At 38.5% G+C, this 19931-nt stretch overlaps 1 protein-coding gene and 1 pseudogene across 2 annotated transcripts in view; both read left to right on the top strand.

The window, feature by feature from the left end:
• LOC108520355 (rap guanine nucleotide exchange factor 6-like) overlaps positions 1-19931 on the top strand; it is a 146393-nt gene that overhangs the window by 71276 nt on the left and 55186 nt on the right. The gene's annotated exons all lie outside the window — the stretch shown is intronic.
• Positions 10289-12015, top strand: LOC108520354 (peptidyl-prolyl cis-trans isomerase A pseudogene; annotated as a pseudogene). Its single transcript, XR_001882888.1, has 2 exons — positions 10289-10475; positions 11315-12015. The product of XR_001882888.1 is annotated as a peptidyl-prolyl cis-trans isomerase A pseudogene (transcript).

The raw sequence follows: 19931 nt of genomic DNA, 5'->3' as shown, positions 1-19931 counted from the left end.
GTGAATAATTCATATCAGGTTGAATATAGAAGCAGGTATTTTCATTTTAGCATGTTGGATGTTGAACATCAGTCAAATTGTGTAAACAGTGGATTTTTTTTTTTTTTTTTTTTTTTTTTTTTTTTGAGAGAGAGGGTCTCAATCTGTTGACCAGGCTGGAGTACAGCAGCAGGATCACAGTTCACTGTAGTCTTGACTTCCTGGGCTCAAGCAATTCTCCCACCTCAGCCTCCTGAGTAGGGAAGACTATAGGAGTCTACCCCAATGCCCAGCTAATTTGTTTAGTTTTTGTAGGGTTGAGGTTTCCCTGTGTTGCCCAGGCTGGTCTCGAATTTATGGGCTCAGGCAGTCCTCCAGCCTTGGCCTCCCAGAGTGCTGCAATTACAGGCATGAACCACTGTGCCTAGCTAACAATGGATGTTTTGAAAAATGTGAAAAGAAATCACAGAGGATAAAAGAAAGGTATATATATATATATATATATAAGTCATTGAACAATGAAATAAGAAATTAGGAAGTGGGATTAGTCAAATGTGGATTAGTGCTCCAAAGATGTCAGGAAAAGGGGCCAGGAGTGGTGGCTGACACCTGTAATCCCAGCACTTTGGGAGGCCGAGGTGGGTGGATCACGAGGTTAGGAGTTTGAAACCAGCCTGGCCAACGTGGTGAAACCCCATCTCTACTAAAAATAGAAAAATTAGCCGGGCATGGTGGCGGGCACCTGTAGTCCCAGCTACTTGGGAGACTGAGGCAGGAGAATTGCTTGAACCCAGGAGGCGGAGGTTGCAGTGAGCCGAGATTGCGCCACTGCACTCTAGCCTAGCGACAGACAGAGCAAAACTCCATCTCCAAAAAAAAAGTAAGGAAAAGGGCAGAAGCATAAATCAAAACTGAGCAAACCCTCAGGGCTCTGGCAATGAGACAGGGTGTGGTGGAGGCCTGTGGGGTGAGGAGTGAATGCTTCTAGAGGAAATGTACTGTTTTGCAGATAATAAATACTGATCAGACATGCATTTTTACCTCTGCTGTGGGATTTTAGTCTCATTGCTTTGTTGATCTACTTTGTAGTTAACCTAGAGAAGTTAACACAGCCATTGCTACAGAACTTTCTGTCCCTTGAGTTCCAGAATTCCAGAATCCAGTTTCCTAGGGATTGTGGGGAGTAAAAAGAAGTGTAGGGTATGGTCCCTGTAGGGGAGCAATGCAGTCTTTATTGAGTAGTGTCTATATTGTCTTGTTTCCACAGGTATTTCATATATACATTTAAAAAGCTGACAATAAAAATGAACATATGATAACTTCCTTATTTGTGATACATGAGTAAATGTTGATGAGATTAGAGAAGGGGAGAACACGATAGAGTGGTCCAAAAAGGTTTCTCAGAGGATATGAGTTGAGTTGCCCATCAGGATGGATTGGGCAGTGGATGCTGATGTGGGCAAACACTGAAATAGACCTCAGATGCTGCATGATGATGTGCCCGTGTAACATAGTTGAAATTTGGTGATCAATGGATGTATTCCGGCAGGGCAGGGCAGCCGCATAAAAAATGACTTGGGGTCCTTTACTTGGTTTATGTTGTACATGGTGAAAGAAGAGAAGGCCCCGAAATGACCATGGGATAGAAATAGAAATGAAAAAAAGAAGTATGACAGGAGACTTAACAAGATTTAAAAAAAAAAAAAAAAAAAAAAAAACACGACTAATTAAATGTGTGAAAAAAACAGAAAATAGTTGCTACAAGTAGCAACTAAGTTGAAAACTCCTACGTGGTTTTCACTGGAATAGCTGGGACACTGGTGTGGGCACCAGAAGTAGAGAAATTTAAATGTTTGGCTGGTTTTTTTGGGGAAATTTAGTGTGGAGTTTAGTTACCATTTGAAATGACGCTTCGGCAGCTTTAAATGGTAACTAATCAGCTGGGAATTGTGGTGGTTTGTAAGAAAAGTCAGAGTCCAGGAGTCAGTTGTAAAGATAGGGTGAGAATAGATGCGATCCTTCATAAGGATCCTTATGAAGAACAATGACCGTTCAAAGACCAGCCCTGGGAGTCCCTAACATGGAGAGACCGCAGAGCCTGGTGCAGCCTGCAGAGCCCATGTCCGGCCAGGGAACCTCCAAGGCCACACAGCACTGGCTGCCTTCCTGAAGTTTCATACCCTTTCCTTTTGTGATTTTTTTCTGCTTGTGTCAAATTTTAAAAAATGTTTTATTTAATATTGTCTGTCTTACTAGAAAAGACAGTGGTTTTGGCTATTTTATATGCTAGTGTGTTCCTGCCATCTAGAATAGAGCTTGGCACTATTCTTGGCCCAAGAAGAAAAAGGATTTGCTTTAAAGAGATCACTGGTGATCTTGTAGAAACAAATTTCAGTAAATTTAGGGGCAAAGATCAGTTTCCCAAAGGTTGTATAGTAACTGGATAGTTGAGAAAATGGACAAAAGGAATGTACCTGCATACATTTAATAGCCAGAACTTTACAGTGAATGACCAGTCAGCATACACGAGACAAATCCATCCTTAGCCTCCTCTTTTTATTTTTCTTTTCCCTCCCTAGTTCTTTGCAAAGGAGGCAGACTGGATGCCGGGTGGCCAGGCCCCACATGTGGTTCAGCACAGCTGGTGATTCTGCCAAGTTGGGTTGCATCCCCAGGAGCATGCAGATTTATTAGTACTTTTTGGCAGAAGACATCACTTTATATTAAATTATTATTGAACTGTCATAAATTTAAATAACTCAGTAAAAGATATACTTTGAAAATGACACCTCTTTTCTAATGATAAAAGGACCTGATGCTACATGTAGGATACGGTCGCTTTTCATTATGCATAGCAGGTACTCAGTAACAGTTTGCCAATGGAAGAATGAGAAGTTATAGGTATTTATTATTTTTTATATAATTGCTTTGTGGGTAGCTTGAGGATCAAAGGCTAGAAGACTGTGTGTGATAGGATATAGAAGTTTTGTTATCAGGCAGCAGTGGTAGAGTGGAAGAAAGCATTTGTGAATTTGGGAGTAAGAAAACTTGTCTTCTGACAACTGTGATTCATAATTGAATTTCTATCTTGCATTGTGGCCATTTGTGAGAACCTTTTATCTATTCTAGCAAACTAAGTTTCTTTGAGTGCCAGAGTATATTGTACCAACCTTTGTATCTCCGAGGCAACATCCCAGCACAGTGCTTTGCACAGAGCAAGTATTCCATATCTTGAATTTACCAGTGAACTGCAAATGAAGGGAAAGGATAACATCTGAACAGATTTTGGATCCCCCTCAACTCCGAATCTATATGGAAATTTGAGACTAAATAGAAGTTGTCATTTGTATTAGGAAAAATATGTGTGTTTAATTAAATACTCTTGATTACATGTCAAATTCTGCTGTTCTCTTCTTTTAAAAGTTTATTTTAAAATTGATACATAAAATTATAGGTATTTATGGTGTACAACGTGATTTGAAATATGCATACATTGTGGAATAGCCAAATTGAGCTAATTAACATATATATTACCTCAACTTATTTTTTGTGGTTAAAACACTAAAAATTTACTTAGTGATTTAAGAATATAATATATTGTTGTAAACTATAGTTACCATGTTGTGCCTTAGATCTCTCAAACTTATTCCTCCTAGCTAATTTTGTATCATTTGATCAACGTCTCCCCAGCAGTCCCCTCCTCCCCAGCCCCTGGTCACCACTGTGGGAACTCTCTACTCCTGTGAATTCAGCTTCTCTAGATTCTACATATAGATGAAATCACAGGGTATTTGTCTTTGTATGCCTGGCTTATCTCACTTAACATGTCTTCCAGGTTCATCTATATTGTCATAAATGATAGGATTTCTTTCTTTTTTAAGGCTAATATTCTGTTACACATATATACCACACTTTCTTCATCCATCCATTGAGGGACATTTAGGTTGATTCCATATCTCAGCTGTTGTGAATAATGCTGCAGTGAACATGGGAGTGCAGGCATCTCTTCAACATAGTGATTTCATTTCCTTGAATATATAGGCAGTAGTGGGACCTCGTGATCATATATGGTAGTCCTATTTTTAATTTTTTTGCAGGAACCTCCATACTCTTTTCCATAATGGATATACTAATTTACACTAATTTACATTCTCATCAACAGTGAGAATTTCTCTTTTCTTCACATCCTCTTCAATGTTCATCCTTTTTTTTTTTCTTTAAACAGCCGTTCTTACAGGTGTGAGGTTTTATCATTGTGGTTTTAATTTGCATTTCTCAGATGATTAGTGATCTTGAACATGTTTACATATACCTGTTGGCCATTTGTAGTCTTTCGAGAAATGTCTATTCAGTTCCTTTTCCTATTTTTTAATTGGGTTACTTGTGTTTTTTTTTTTTTGCTGTCGAGTTGTTTTTCTTATATATTTTGAATATTAACCCCCTATCAGATATATGGTTTACACAGACAGTCAGCCCTCCATATACTTAGGTTATACCTGCAGGTTCAACAAACCATGGATTGAAGATATTTTTTAAAAAACCAATAAACAATACAACAGTAAAAACTAATACAATAAAAAGACAATACAGTATAACAACAACTATTCACATAGTATTTACATGGCATTAGATATGATAAGTCATCTAGAGATGATTTGAAGTATATGGGAGGATGTGCATAGGCTACACGCAAACCCTGTGCCATTTTATATACGGAAAATCCTCGGGGGCAGGTTCTGGAAGCAACCCCTCATAGATACTGAGGGTCAACTTTATTTCCTCCCATTCTGTAGATTGTCTCTGTAGCCCAACTGTTTTCTCGGCTATGCAGAAACTTTTTAGTTTGATGTGATCCCATTCATCTATTTTTGATTTTGTCGCCTGTACTTTTGGTGTCATTTCCAGAACATTATTGCCCAGACCAGTGTCATGGAACTTTTCAGATGTTTTCTATTAGTTTTACAGTTCCAGGTCTTACGTTTAAGTCTTTATTTTGAGTTTATTTTGTGTATGGTGTGAATAAGGGTCTAATTTTATTCTTCTGCATGTAGATACCCAGTTTTCTCAACAATATTTATTGAAGAGACTGTTCTTTCCCACATTGTGCTCTTGCTACCTTTGTTGAGAATCAGTTACCATAAATGGTGGATTTAATTCTAATCTCTCTGTTCTGTTCCCTTGTCTACTTCTTAAGCTGTCTACTATTAGAGTGTTGCATCATTGTATTTTACTTTAAGACCAGAAATTATCTAAGTAAGAAAACAAAAAAGAAAAACTAAAATGCTATTTTGAGTATATTGTAGGAAATCTCTGCAGCCTGACATATTTTGGCAGAAGCCGAAGAGTTACTGATAACCTCCTTCACCCTGAGGTACCCCTCTCCCTTAGATTTTCATAATTACCTTTAAATTGAACAGCAGTAATGTTCCACATGCCAGTGCTCACAAAAGAAAGTGTCAAGGCCCTGATGATTCACTTCACAAGTCTTAGATACTGTTATTATTCCTATTTTACTGGCGGAGAGACTGAGCCACAGAGAGGTTGAGTGACTTGTTCAGGGATGCCAAGCTGGTAAATGGCAGTCAGATATTGAACTCAGTCAGTGTTGCTCAAGTGACTCATCTTAGCCTAGGGGCCTGGCAAGCAGAGAGTATGCAGGGGAATTGCCTGGAAAGGTGCACTCTGCCTGTTCTGTCCACAACGTCTTCCTACGTCACTTTGCAAATTTTTCATTCTATACCAAGGCCCAGAGTTCCACTAGTAGTTTCAGATATATCTTTAATGTAAAAGGAATGTCTCTTAAATTTTTTTTTTTTTAAATCTTTCATGGGAGAGGGTCAACACACCTAGAATACTTTTTTTTTCTGGAAAGTTTTCATAGAGAATAAGAGCTGGAAGTAAAAGGTAAATAATTCTGCAACTTTGCAGTCACCTCAGTCAGTTAAGATTGCTTAGGTACGTGTCAGAGACAAGTGTCCCAAGTTTTTGGATTTTCATCAAGCCAAGACCATTGCCCTTCATACGGCAAGACCCTTGCCGTTCAAGAGTTAGAGCACCAAAATAAGGTAGGCAACTTAAAACATTTCTTCTATTGAGGATATTAGATAAAACAGTGATCTACTAACTAGTAGCAATATAATTTCAAGTAATGACATTATAAGAGAAAAAAAAGGGAAGGCTACAATCCCATAATAAAGGAGAATTCTTTAAATGGAATACATTAAACTTATCAAGAATCTCAACTTGTCCTTACTCTCTTATTTTGCCACACACTAGTGAGAATTCTCCGGTGGACCTACATTTGGAACTTTTTCACTAGACTTCTTTGAAATATTTTACCAAGAAAATATTTTATAGCTTCCTTTTCCTTCTTCCTGTATGAGTCCTGTAGTTCTCAGATGCAGTAGCTGATAGACAAACCCAACCACCTTTTACAACACTGGCTCTGAGGCAACACACATTTTAAGTTATGCACAAGTATTTTAGGAAATGTGAAGTTGGGAACCGTTTTCCTACCTTCCCTATTCATCTTCCGTTCTGATTGTGATGGCTGCTCTGCAGTAATTGACTTCATAGGATGTTCATTCTCACCACCCCAAGGCCTCTTTGCTTCCTTCTGATTTCTGGAGAATCTTGGTAATGATGATGGGAGGGCTTTAGATGTTGGGGATAGGATGTCAGAGTATTGATGTTATGAAGGTAAAGGTCTGTTTATGAATGTGATGGAGTCTGTCATGTAAATCAAATGTACACATGTACAATTTTAAGCTGTAATGCATGCATGCTACTTCCTCTTTAAGTGGGGGAGGTAAAGCAGTTATTAGTAGGATAAGTAAAGTGAGATTCTTAGCTTCAAGGGAGAATTCAAAACATGTATTGAAAGGTGAGGTACTTCAGAAACTATAATTAACTTGCTGTCCCTTCTAGTGGAGCACTTGATTAGAAAATACATATTTTTACATATTTTTAAGTCTCTGGTTCTTCTTTGAAATTCAGTAATGCACAATTTCTGTAACTGCCCTCCTCTGCACCCTTTCCCTAAATGTTTATCTGATTGGATAAACTATTCCTCTTCTCTGCTCCTTCACCTTTTATGGATAGGTCTAAAAGAGATCAATTTTGAACAGACCTAAGATTTCTTTAGCATTTTAACTCATTTCTGACCAATAAAGGTGGAAGGCTTTAATACATATGTGGAATATTCTCATTTGCTTCTCCTGTCCTCTTGAGAAATAAAAAATTTGAGAATAAGTAGTACTATTGGTGGTTGACTCTTGGTAAAACATTCAAGATGGGAAAACAGATGTCAAATTATTTTGTCTTTTGTCCTAGAAAATGGCTGCAATGAAATTTTCTATATTTAAAACCTACTTCCATTCACAGAGTACTTCCTTTTTGCTAAGAGGCAATAAAGAACTGGTATCCTCAGTGACCTATTCTGCTTTGCTTTTATTAAGACTGTCTAAATTCTACCACTGTAGGACTGTTGAGATTTGTACAGTGAATGTTCAAAATGAGTGCTGTTGATAGTGGTTCTGGAATTAGGTTGGTATTAGAAACTTGAGGTTTCCTGAGGGTGATTTGTGCAGACTCTAGGGCCCCTTGTTGCAGAGATAGGAGTTCAGTGGAGTGATGTATAGCAGCCCCTGTCTGTCCACCCTCAGCTCAGCAAGATTTCTAGGAGCCAGATTGTATTTGGGAAATTAATTGAACACCAAGCTGAAGGTTTTAACTCTATTGTTAGAGGAGAATTTGGGGGGAAGGTGTTTGGTTGATGTTATTTTTTAATTGAAATCGAAGATAGTTCAGGAATCATTTTATTAGAGAGAGAGTGTATGTCCGTGCCTCTGTTCTCTTTGTGTATATGCAGCTGCTTTACGTTTTTGGTTGTTTTACTTAAATGTTAAATGTAATCATTCACAGCGTGCTAACTTTTGATGGAGAAAACCAGTGCAAGTATAGTATGTTAATCTACACATGTAAATTAAAATTTGACTACAAATATTGCCGTCTGAGAGTCTATTAAAATAAGATACTTTTAAAACGAAGGTATCTTTTGTTAAATGTATTTTTGCTGCCTGAGAGATGGGAATTCTGGGAAGCTGTAGGCTTGGTGGTGTAATATATTGTTCTAAAGGGGAAATATTTATACTGACTCTTGAAAACAGGAATTGCGGACTGATCTTGGGCACTTTCTATTTTCTTATTTGTTAACAAAATGAGTTTTTGGTGAAAACTAAACTGTTGCTTCTTCTAATGAAAAATTGTAACTTCACAAATGAAACTTGCTTACAGGATCATTTTCTCCTGGGACATGACAATGAACATGGTGCTTAGTATGCATTTTAGTTTGCTAAACAAAACACCCATTAATAATCATAAAAACTGCCTTGTGACCTCTGTTGTGACTATATCATGTAACCCTTGTGTTTTCTTCAATGAGAGATCAACTCTTTGAGAATGCAGATTATAGATGATACTTCATCTGTCCCCTCAAATTTATGAAGTACTTTGTACCTTCTTCAACTCTTGTCCCTTGACACTTGACTGCGCTTGGGCTCCCTGACACCAACTTGAATTAGAAGACGAATGGGATAAGAGAGTGTTTTGTTGTAATTTGCAAGTCTGTTTTGTAATTTTTATGGCTAATTAATGAGGTAATTACTAATCACCTTTGTCTCAAGTTTAGGAATTGTTCAAAAACTCAGTTTAAAAAAATGCCTTTTTCAGTGGAAAGCACTTGAGGAAATTTTATTTTGATTGATTTATTTTTTCCTCTAGAAAAGAAACCTGAGGAAGTTTTAGACAAACGGAACAACTTGAGTCTTTATAATTTACCTCTAGAATTCTTCATACAAGGGGCTTTTTTTTTTTTTTTTTTTTGGAGATAAGGTCTTGCTCTGTTGCCCAGACTGGAGTGCATTGGCACATTGATAGCACACTGTAGCCTTAACTTCCCGGGCTCAAGTGATTCTTCTACCCCAGCTTCTCCAGTAGCTGGGACCACAGGTGTGCATCACCACGCCTGGCTAATTTTGTTTTCTTTTTTCTCTATAGAGATGGGGTCTCACTGTGTTTCCCAGGTTGGTTTCAAACTTGGACTCAAGCAAGCCATTTGTGGGATTACGTGTTTGGCTGCACTCAGCCATACATGTGTCTTATAAAGTTTAAGCCATACGTGTGTCTTACAATGTTTAAGAATCTGAGGCTGGAGAAATATACGAGGGCCTTATCAGCCATGACCAGTAATATCATTATCGGGTTTTCCTGGGCTTTGACGTGAATTTGAATTGAAATCACAGTCCTTGGAGATTGTTTTTCTTTCGAGTATAAATTAGTAAGGTCAGAAACAGTATTTTGCCTTCATATGATTTAGGGTTAAAGTAATTATTGTAACTCTAAAATAATATATATATGTTATTTTGAAAACCATACACTCTGCTATGGATTTTTTTTTTTTTCTTACATTGTTCAAAAGCATGTGATGATGTAACTCTGGGGTATGAGTGATTCGGATGCACAAAGCACCTCAGCAGGCTGGTGATCTGACATTTTTGTTTTATTTGTTCTGGTGCTTTACAAAGATGTGGGGAGGCTATTTTAAAATAAACATTTCCCCGCTAAGGATGATAGAAGTTACACAGTTTTAATAGGAGTGTTGATGGACTTGTTCCCCACTTCCTGCCCCTTGTCTTTAGGGACACAAAGAGAAAGGAATCATCACATTTTTTTGAGATCATCTTCAGGAATGCTTTAAACCCCTATCTCTGTGTAGAATCGCTTGTGAGACCAGCGACTGCTTTTGGGTTCCAGGAAGGACGGTTGGTCCGGTCTGCCACCTTGTGGTTATTTACAGAATTGTTTCAGCCTGTATAGGTATGAGTTTTCTGAAGCTGTAACACCCAGATTGAAAACATATTTCCTCCCTTTCTTTCTCTCCCGGTTCTCAGGGAGTGCTTAAGGTCGTGCATACCACCACTGCTGCAGGAATGTTGGCGTTTTCTTTCTTTGCACCCAGCACATCCACCGTCCGTTGCTAGATGCAGAGCTGAGAAAGAGATGTAAGAGAAGATGAGTGTCTTTGTTCAAGGTGCTTCTCTGATTGAGGACATAAAATACAAACCTATTAAAGTGACCACATACAGCACGTGTGAAGGGCCTAATGTGAATGGTCAAGGTAGTAAGAACTTTAGAAGCTCAGAAAGGAAGTTTTCACTGCCAGTTTTAAATGAGGTCTTGGAGCAGAGGAGGACAGAAGAGTACTTGGAGGGACTTTGTGTTAGGCTGGACCCAAAGACTGCTGGTCATCATGTGGAAAGGGTGCAAGAGGTTGTTGGTGTTTGGGTTTCATTCCAGTGTGGGGAGCCTTGGAACAAGGTGGTTTGAACATGGTGTGCTTGAAACAGTGTTAACAGATATGTGCTCCGGAGGTAACAGGCACCCTCTGCCCCTACCTCCAATGAAGACAGCATTAACCTTGTTTGGGAAATTTGTGGGTAAAGTTATTAGTCCCTCTCCTGCATGAACTTTAATGTAGTTTGTGAACCTGGCAGAAATACATGCTATACAGTGTTGTACAGGACAAGGTACTGTGGGGTACATTTTGGGAAATACTGCCAAAAAATGTTAAAAAGGATTAACCTGACAATATGCTACTGATGTGTTATGTTGAATTACTTCAATATAACAAGTTTTATTCAAATGATACTTCAGTTGTGTGGATATATTTTAGAAGAAAATATATACAACATTTTAATTTGTTTTCTAATACTATCCACAGATGAAAAAATATCCAAACATTGTGCTAAATTAAATTAGATCTTCAAAGACAGTTTCAGTAACTCCAATGTGACCTGAAACTTGTGGGAAACCTCTTATAATTTTAAACAATTGTAAGAGTGAAGTGTAAATATTGTAAGGAATGTTTTTAAGTCTGTAGGTCCAAATGTTAATGGAATGCATGCAGAATTTTTTTTTAACAACTTCATTTTAAGTGTTGTAAAACAGTCTTGAGCTATGGAAGGTAAACCTATATTAGAGAGGAAAATACTTTGTTGTCCAGTTCTGCCAGTCTTAAATAAGTTTCTAGCCAATCTTTCTTGGAGGAAAAATTAAGTTACTGTTTTCAAATTGGAAAATTTCCCCATTCTCCTCTTTCTCGGTCTTAAGGATATGAGATTTCATACTAGTGTCATTTGGAAAGTATATTTATAACAGATGTGATAAAATATATGTCAGGTACACTTCTCTTTAAACCTAATCTAAAAATCTGGATTTATAAAAGACACAATTTAGGGGCCCTTTATAAATATTATAAGAATTCATGGCTTTGCAGACGCTGCTGCCGAGGAAAGTCCTGTACTACTAGCCATGGTCAACCCAACCCTACCGTGTTCTTCGACATTGCCGTAGACGGCGAGCCCTTGGGCCGCGTCTCCTTCGAGCTGTTTGCAGACAAGTTTCCAAAGACAGCAGAAAATTTTCGTGCTCTGAGCACTGGAGAGAAAGGATTTGGTTATAAGGGTTCCTGCTTTCACAGAATTATTCCAGGGTTTATGTGTCAGGGTGGTGACTTCACACGCCATAATGGCACTGGTGGCAAGTCCATCTATGGGGAGAAGTTTGAAGATGTGAACTTCATCCTAAAGCATACAGGTCCTGGCATCTTGTCCATGGCAAATGCTGGACCCAACACAAATGGTTCCCAGTTTTTCATCTGCACTGCCAAGACTGAGTGGTTGGATGGCAAGCATGTGGTCTTTGGCAAAGTGAAAGAAGGCATGAATATTGTCGAGGCCATGGAGCGCTTTGGGTCCAGGAATGGCAAGACCAGCAAGAAGATCACCATTGCTGACTGTGGACAACTCGAATAAGTTTGACTTGTGTTTTATCTTAACCACCAGACCATTCCTTCTGTAGCTCAGGAGAGCACCCCTCCACCCCATTTGCTCGCAGTATCCTAGAATCTTTGTGCTCTCGCTGCAGTTCCCTTTGGGTTCCATGTTTTCCTTGTTCTCTCCCATGCCTAGCTGGATTGCAGAGNCAATCCCCCTTTTTTTTTTTTTTTTTTTTTTTTTTTTGAGACGGAGTCTTGCTGTGTCGCCCAGGCTGGACTGCAGTGGGGCGATCTCGGCTCACTGCAAGCTCCGCCTCCCGGGTTCACGCCATTCTCCCGTCTCAGCCTCCGAGTAGCCGAGACTACAGGCGCCTGCCACCACGCCCGGCTAGTTTTTGTGTTTTTAGTAGAGACGGGGTTTTACCATGTTAGCCAGGATGGTCTTGATCTCCTGACCTCGTGATCCACCCGCCTCGGCCTTCCGAAGTGCTGGGATTACAGGCTTGAGCCACCGCGCCCAGCCTCAATCACCTTTTTTTCCAGGATCCGATTGTGGCATAAAACTATCAGTACTGAAACTATGTGTAATTTCAGCCACACAGCCTAGTTGCATTGATATTATTCACCTTGTTTTGCAAATATGGTCTCACTAACAAACCCAGGGTCACACACTTAGGGAGTGCTGGGGATCAGGATTTGAACTCTGCCCCATCTGACTCCAAAGCTTGTATTCCTTTTATTACATCTCTCTCCTTCTTAGGATAGCTCTTTTGTATGTTTTAGTGTAGAAGTGTTTGAGATCTCCTAAATAAAACACTGCAACTTAACCATACCATATCCACTTAACCATACTGTATCAGTAAACATAATGAAACTTGCAGAACTTCCCCTTTTCTGCCCCTCCCCCATTTGGGTATAGACGTGAATTTGAGCATTGGATAATCTAGCTTTTAACCCCCTTATTAATCATGTTCAAGATGTAGCTGTCTAATTCATTGCTAGTGATCTTTTGCCCAAAAGGATAAATTTCATTTTATCTTTCCAAGTTCCTCTCTCTGATAGATCCACAAGGAAGAATATGTTGGCATCAGGACAGTTCTTATCCAGTGACTAGTGTTGCTTTAAGCAAGATGCTCCTTTCTCTTCCTCCTTACGTTTAAGTCCGTAGACATTTACCACTTAGGCCTCAACCTCCACAGGCCTGCTAATTATGACACAGTCTTGGCCTCAGTTTCCTTGACCATTAAGATAGGCTTTTTAAAGGGATCAATCCAGTTCCAAATACAGTTAAATATGTAGCTTCATATATGAAACAAAACCCGTTTTAAAGGAAAAAGATAATGCCTTTTTCTCATGGTGCAGTGTAACATAATCCCCCCACCCCATTATTTTTTGTTGTGTCTAAGCAGCAAAGAGTCTATACAGGATAGGAGGGATCACACCAGCATATGGTATGGGCAGTCAGTTGGGAGAGGAGGTGGAGAAATAGTAATCTGCTCTCAGTTCTCCAAAGATCATATTAAGACATACTGTAGATTGTTAGCGAGATCTTAATGCTGCAAACAAATGAAATTAAAAGCTACTTGTAAGTGAATTGTAAGTTTGCTATGAAGACAGTTATGTATTCTGAATGAGTCTCTTAGGAAAAATTAGAGAGCCCAGGATGTGGGGTACTCTCCCTCTGACTTCTTTCCCATTAGCATGTATTATGTTTTTTTTTTTCTTTTTGAGACGGAGCCTTGCTCTGTCACCCAGGCTTGAGTGCAGCGGTGTGATTTCGGCTCACTGCAGCCTCCACCTCCCAGATTCAAGCGATTCTCCTGCCTCAGCCCCCCAAGTAGCTGGGCTTACAGGTGCACACTACCACGCCTGGCTAGTTTTTGTATTTTTAGTAGAGACAGGGATTTCTCCATGTTAGCCAGGCTGGTCTTGGGCTCCTGACCTCTGGCAGTTCACCCGCCTCTGCTTCCCAAAGTGCTGGGATTACATGCGTGAGCCACCACGCCTGACCTAGCATGTATTATGTTAACAGACTTTGAGCAAGAGGATTGACTTTGGATAGGTTGTGAACAATCACTCTCCTAAAGTACTTAAAGGATGCTTTTGGGTTTTGAATCTGGTTTACATTTGGGACAAAAAAAAGGGAGTCTGTTTTTCATGGGAAAGCTTTATTCCAATTGGTCTATCAATATCTTTGTCCACTGTGCTACTATGGTTTTATAACTTCAGTCTACTTTCAAGTAGCGTCTATTTTTGAAAAAAGGATGTCCTTCCTAGGGTAAAACGAAAGGCTTATTGTTCTAAAAAATGCTGCTTCCTGGTTAGAGCAACATGTTCCTGTTTGTGCTCAATGACTAGAGAATTTTGGGGAAAAAATAGCTTACTTTTTTTTTTTTTCTTTAGAGTCCTTTAAAATAGTAGTCGTCATATGAATTTCGTTTGTCTTAGGAAGTGCAGTTGGGAAGGTTAGAAATTGTTCAGTTTGTGTGTCATAGTTTTTTGACCAAAATGGACATTGAGATACTCTAGGTAATTTAACATTTCAGCATTTTTTTTTTCTGTAGTTGTTGGTTGAAATGTCCTTCTATGAATGTTTCTTGTTTGCATAGAGAAAAGAAGATTCTAAAAGTGTAACTCCCTGAAGGCCACACATTTCTTTGCGCATCTTAATAAGAGAAAAGTCTTGCTCTGTGATGTGCAGCCATTGGTTTTCACTGATGGTTGCACATTTCAGGTTGGTTTGAGGAGCGGGACTTCTCAGCACCCCATTCTTACTCACTTGTCTTTTTGTTTTTTTGCTGGTAGAGGCAATTCCATGCCAACTAATTATTTTAATAAAAGCCAACAACTAAGGGGAAATAAAGGTTGAAACTTCTGTGTGAGAAGTGAAGGAGGAGAAATAGGAGTGACTACTATGGGCAGGAAAGGAGTGCGGGTAGCTCCTGGGCAGGGCAGAGCTGGATTGTTTTGCAGTGGCCTTTCATGCCCCAAATCTCCTCCGTTACACTCCTCATAGATTTCATTTCTCTTGGTTGTGCTGCCTGAAATCTCATACCACTTGGAGATTTGTTTGGACTATGGAAGTACAAATGCCAACAGACAGTTCTTGTACAAGTTTTAAGGGTTCCTACTGATTGTGTTCAGATTGCCTGCTTTTAATTCTTAGACCAGGGCATAGTGAGCCGATATGGGGCCTGGGTAATGTGAGATCTCTTGACACTTGGTGAGAAGGTAGAAAAAGGTGATAGGCACACATTGCCTTTCATTTCAAATCTTCCTATTTTAAGACATTGCTTAGTCCTGCTTGCTTTTAGGAAAGGACAAGAAAACTTGTTTTCCTTTTTGCTTTTTGTTGTTTATGCGATCTATGGTAACTAATATTTGGCTGCTGACATCCTGATTTAAGAAAAGCTTAAACACAGATTCCTCCTTCCTTCGGTTTGCGTGTCTTTTGCTTATCTCTAGTCAACTTTCTTTCATTTTTCAGGGTCGGAGAGCAGAGATTTCTTGTTATCTTTGCCATAATTTCTCTGTTTTTTCCTACATACCAAAATCCACGTTGGTCAAGTTCATATTACGTAGTGAGACATTACTTATATGTTGCCTGCCACCCCTGTTAATATAACTAAGAAGTCTCAAGTTTACATGGAGTCTATCTGTAAAGCCCTCTAATTGCGTCTTTGACAGCGGAATCATGTAGTCTTTTCCCCCAGTTTATAGGCTCCTTGTGGCACAGACCATTTAAAACAAGTTTAAAACAAGTTTCTTGTAGGATGATGTACTGTAAGAGCAACAGAAGAAACTCTGGATGTAATTGAATTCATTTAAGAAGTTTATAGTCTGGTTTGCTGTATAAAATACAAAACGAAGCAGTTACTACACAGGGTTTTCTGGTTGTATATTGCTTGAATAATGACACATTCGAAAGTACCCCCTAAAAATCATGATTGTATGAGATATGAATGTTTTATTTATGCAGGTACATATAGACAGAAAACTGCTTTTAAGTCTGTTCATGCAGTAAGGTGTAATGTCTGTCTCCTAGGTTTATGATACAGGCTCAGGAACGACTTCCTGATTCGTTCATTTATGTCAGTGAATTATAGGTGATAATATTCCATTCTTTACATTTTTATTAACTAATCGACAATCTTATTTAATTTGTATGTTATAATTAAGATAAATAATGGTTATTATTCAAAGTATACATTCATACTCAAAATTGTTAAATCCATGTATATCACACTAACATAATGTGTATGACATAATTTGTGTAAGAGCATGGCCCTTATACAACTATGAAACTCCATAATGTTGAAAAGCAGCAGATTAATTAAGTGCTACTTGATCAGTGAGCTAGCTTTTATCTTTGATTTTCTTGGGTTAGTTGAAGTAGAAACTTGATTATTTCATGGTCTTTTGTTCTGTTTTAAGGCCTTAAGGCTGTTCTTTGATTCTGTCTTGAGGCTTCCAAATTCTTGCTTCTACTGTGTTTCTTAGACTTCGCCGTCCTTTCCAGAAATAGCTTTTAAAAATTTTATTTATTTCTAATACTTTTCCAAATACACTTTTTTGATCAGTGTGAATTTGTTTATTCTTGATGGTTAAATGAATGCAAATAGTCTTTTTGCTTAGATAAAATCAGTTTTAGGCCTTGGGCAGATTATAACAGGTTGACAGGTAATTTAGTGAAAACAATGTAAGACTTTAATATTAGAGTCAGAATATAAGCTCCTCAGAAATGGGAAGACAGTCTTTTTTTTCTTGAGATGGAGTCTCGCTCTGTTGCCAGGCTGGAGTGCAGTGGCACAATCTCAGCCTACTGCAATCTCCGCCTCCTGGGTTCAAGCAATTCCCCTGCCTCAGCCTCCTGAGTAGCTGGGAACTACCGGCGCGCATCACCACGCCTGGCTAATTTTTTGTATTTTTAGTAGAGACGGGATTTCACCATGTTGGCCAGAATGATCTTGAACTCCTGACCTCAGGTCGTCCACCCGCCTTGGCTTCCCAAAGTGGTGGGATTACAGGTGTGAGCCACCATGCCTGGCCCGGAAGACAGTCATTCTGTACTATTTGATGACTTCATGTAACATACAAATTCATAATATTTAAACTAGAATGGTGAACTTTAGGATTATCCAGAAGGATCTTTTATTACAAATGTTTCATTAGGACATTTTTATTGGCTTTCCTTGAATGCAAATAGAACATTACGATTGGAGCCTGATTGTTTTTCTAAAGAAGGGGTTTATTAGATTTAGGAATGGGCCGGGCACGGTGCTCAAGCCTGTAATCCAGCACTTTGGGAGGCTGAGACGGCGGATCACGAGGTCAGGAGATCGAGACCATCCTGGCTAATACGGTGAAACCTGTCTCTACTTAAAACTACAAAAAACTAGCCGGGCGACAAGGCGGGCCACCTGTAGTCTCCAGCTACTCGGGAGGCTGAGGCAGGAGAATGGGCGTGAACCCGGGAGGCGGAGCTGCAGTGAGCTGAGATCCGGCACTGCCTCCAGACCTGGGTGGCGAGCAAGACTCCCCGTCTCAAAAAAAAAAAAAAAAAAAAAAAGAAATTTAGGAAATGTACACTTCGTTAACTGGATAGAGGAAACAATTTAGTTTTCTTATTGGCATTGAACTTATGGGACCTATTTTTACATTTCAGTCTTTAAATAGCTTTTAAAAGGCTTCTTGGAAATTATTTATCAGAGTATAGATGGACAAAATGAGAGGCCATCAGTTTATTTGAAAGTTGTCTATATGAGGGTGACATTTTAAGTTTCTAATATTGATAAATTTTAAATTGGAATGACTTAAAATTATAAATCATGTCTTAACATACCATAACATTGTTTTAAGGACTAAAATAGTCTAAAATATTTTAGACTGAAAAGCTTCCTAGTATTTTCTTTTCTTCTTGTTTTTTTTTTTTTGAGACAGAGTCTCACTCTTGCCCAGGCAGGAGTGCAGTGGTGCAATCTCACTCACTGCAACCTCCTTCTCCTGGGTTCAAGTGATTCTTCTGCCTTAGCCTCCTGAGTAGCTGGCATTACAGGCATATGCCACCACACCCTGCCAATTTTTGTATTTTCAGTAGAGATGGGGTTTCACCATGTTAGCCAGGCTGGTCTCGAACCTCTAACCTCAAATGGTCTGTGTACCTCGGCTTCCCAAAATACTGGGATTACAGGCGTGAGCCACCATGCCCGGCCTTAGTACTTTCTTTAAAAGGTTTCTAATTCCTTATCTAGTTATTCTGTGAATTGTTGTCATCTATGTCCTTATGTAAGATTCAGTTTCTCACACGGTTCTAATTGTTCCTAAGTGTTCTCGGCCTACAAAAAGTTTTTTTTCTTAATTAAAAGGATTAAAATTTAACTAAGAGAGTATGGTCTGTACACTGAAAAGTACAAAAACAATGTTAAAAGAAATCACAGAAGACCTAAATAAATGTATAGACATCACATGTTATGGATCAGGAGACTTGAATTTTTAAGATGGCAATACTACTCGAATTGGTCTGCGGATTCAATGCAACCCTACTAAAATCCCAGCTGGCTCATTTGCATATACCGACAAGCTAATCAAAAAAATTAGGATTGAAAATGCAAGGCACCTAAAAGAGCCAGTAAAACCTGTTGTTGAAAGGTAGAACAAGGCTGGAACACTCACAATTCGCAGTTTCAAAACTTAACTACCAAAGCTGCCTACTCCAGACAGCATGGTACAGGCATAAGGATAGACAAACCAGTGGAATAGAATTGAGAGTCCAGAAATTAAACCCTTTTATTTATGGTCAATTGATTTTTCAGTAAGCATACCATTACAGTTCAATGTAGTAATGAATAGTCTTTTCAACAGAGGGTTCCAGGACAACTGATACACACATATGATAATAATGTTGGACCCCTACTTCACATTGTATACGAAAATTAAAATGGATCATAGGCCTAAATGTAAGAGCTAAAACCATGCAACTTTTAGAAGAAAATATAGTAGTAAATCATTGGGATCTTGGATTAGGTAATGGTTTCTTAAATATTACTCAAAAAGCTCATGCAACAAAAGAAAATAAATTGAACTTCAAAATTAAAATTGTGTGCTTCAAAGGACACCATCAAGAAAGTAAAAAAGATGGTCCATGGAATGGGAGAACATATTTACAAATTATACATTTGAATAAGGACCTTCTATCCAGAATGTATAAAGGACTCTTATAATTTAATGATAAAAAGGCAGATAAACCAATTAAAATATGAACAAAGAATTTGAATAGACACTTATCCAAGAATTTATATAAATGGACAAAAAAAGCACGTGAAAAGATGCTCAACATCCTTAATCATTGGGGAAATGCAAATCAATACTATTACACACTTAGTAAGATGACTAAAATAAAAAGAGAGACAATAACAAGTGTTGGTAAGGATGTAGAGAGCTTGGAATCCTCATACATTGCCTATGGGATTATAAAATGGTTACAGTGACATAGGAAAGCAACTTGGCAGGTCCTTAAAGAGTCAAACACAGAGTTATAATGTGAATCAGCAGTTTCACACATAGGTGAAACTATGAGCCAAAAAGAGGGAAGATCATAAATGTCTATCAATTGATGAACAGGCAAACAAAATGTAGTATGTATCTACAATGAAATAATATTTGGCAATAAAAAGAAAAGTACTGATACATGCTAAAACATGGATGAACCTTGAAAACATTGTGCTAAGTGAAAGAAGCTGTCCCCAAAGATCATATATTCCACTGTGGAATTTCATTTACACGAAATGTCTGGAATAGGCAAACCCATAGAAACAGAAAGTAGTTTAGTGGTTGTCAGGAGCTTGGAGTAAGGGGGAATGGAGAATGACTGCTAATGAATATGGAGTTGTTTTTTTGGGATGGTGAAAATGTTCTAAAATTAGTGATGGATTGTACAATGAAACCACTGAATTGTTCACTTTAAAAGGATATGTTTTATAGTATGTGAATTATTAGTAAATAAAACTGTTAACACTTTGAAAAGGAGAGGATTATTTTACAAATTTCTTAGATTTGTTGTAGATTTTGTCTAAGGGTTCGGAAAGGAGTAAATATCCCTCATATTCTTGATGTCAGA

The sequence above is a fragment of the Rhinopithecus bieti genome, unplaced genomic scaffold (assembly GCF_001698545.2).
Source record: "Rhinopithecus bieti isolate Rb0 unplaced genomic scaffold, ASM169854v2 scaffold_50922, whole genome shotgun sequence".
NCBI classification, from domain to species: Eukaryota; Metazoa; Chordata; class Mammalia; order Primates; family Cercopithecidae; genus Rhinopithecus; species Rhinopithecus bieti.
Note: the sequence above shows the minus strand (reverse complement) of the source record. Positions and strands in the feature narration are given on the sequence as shown.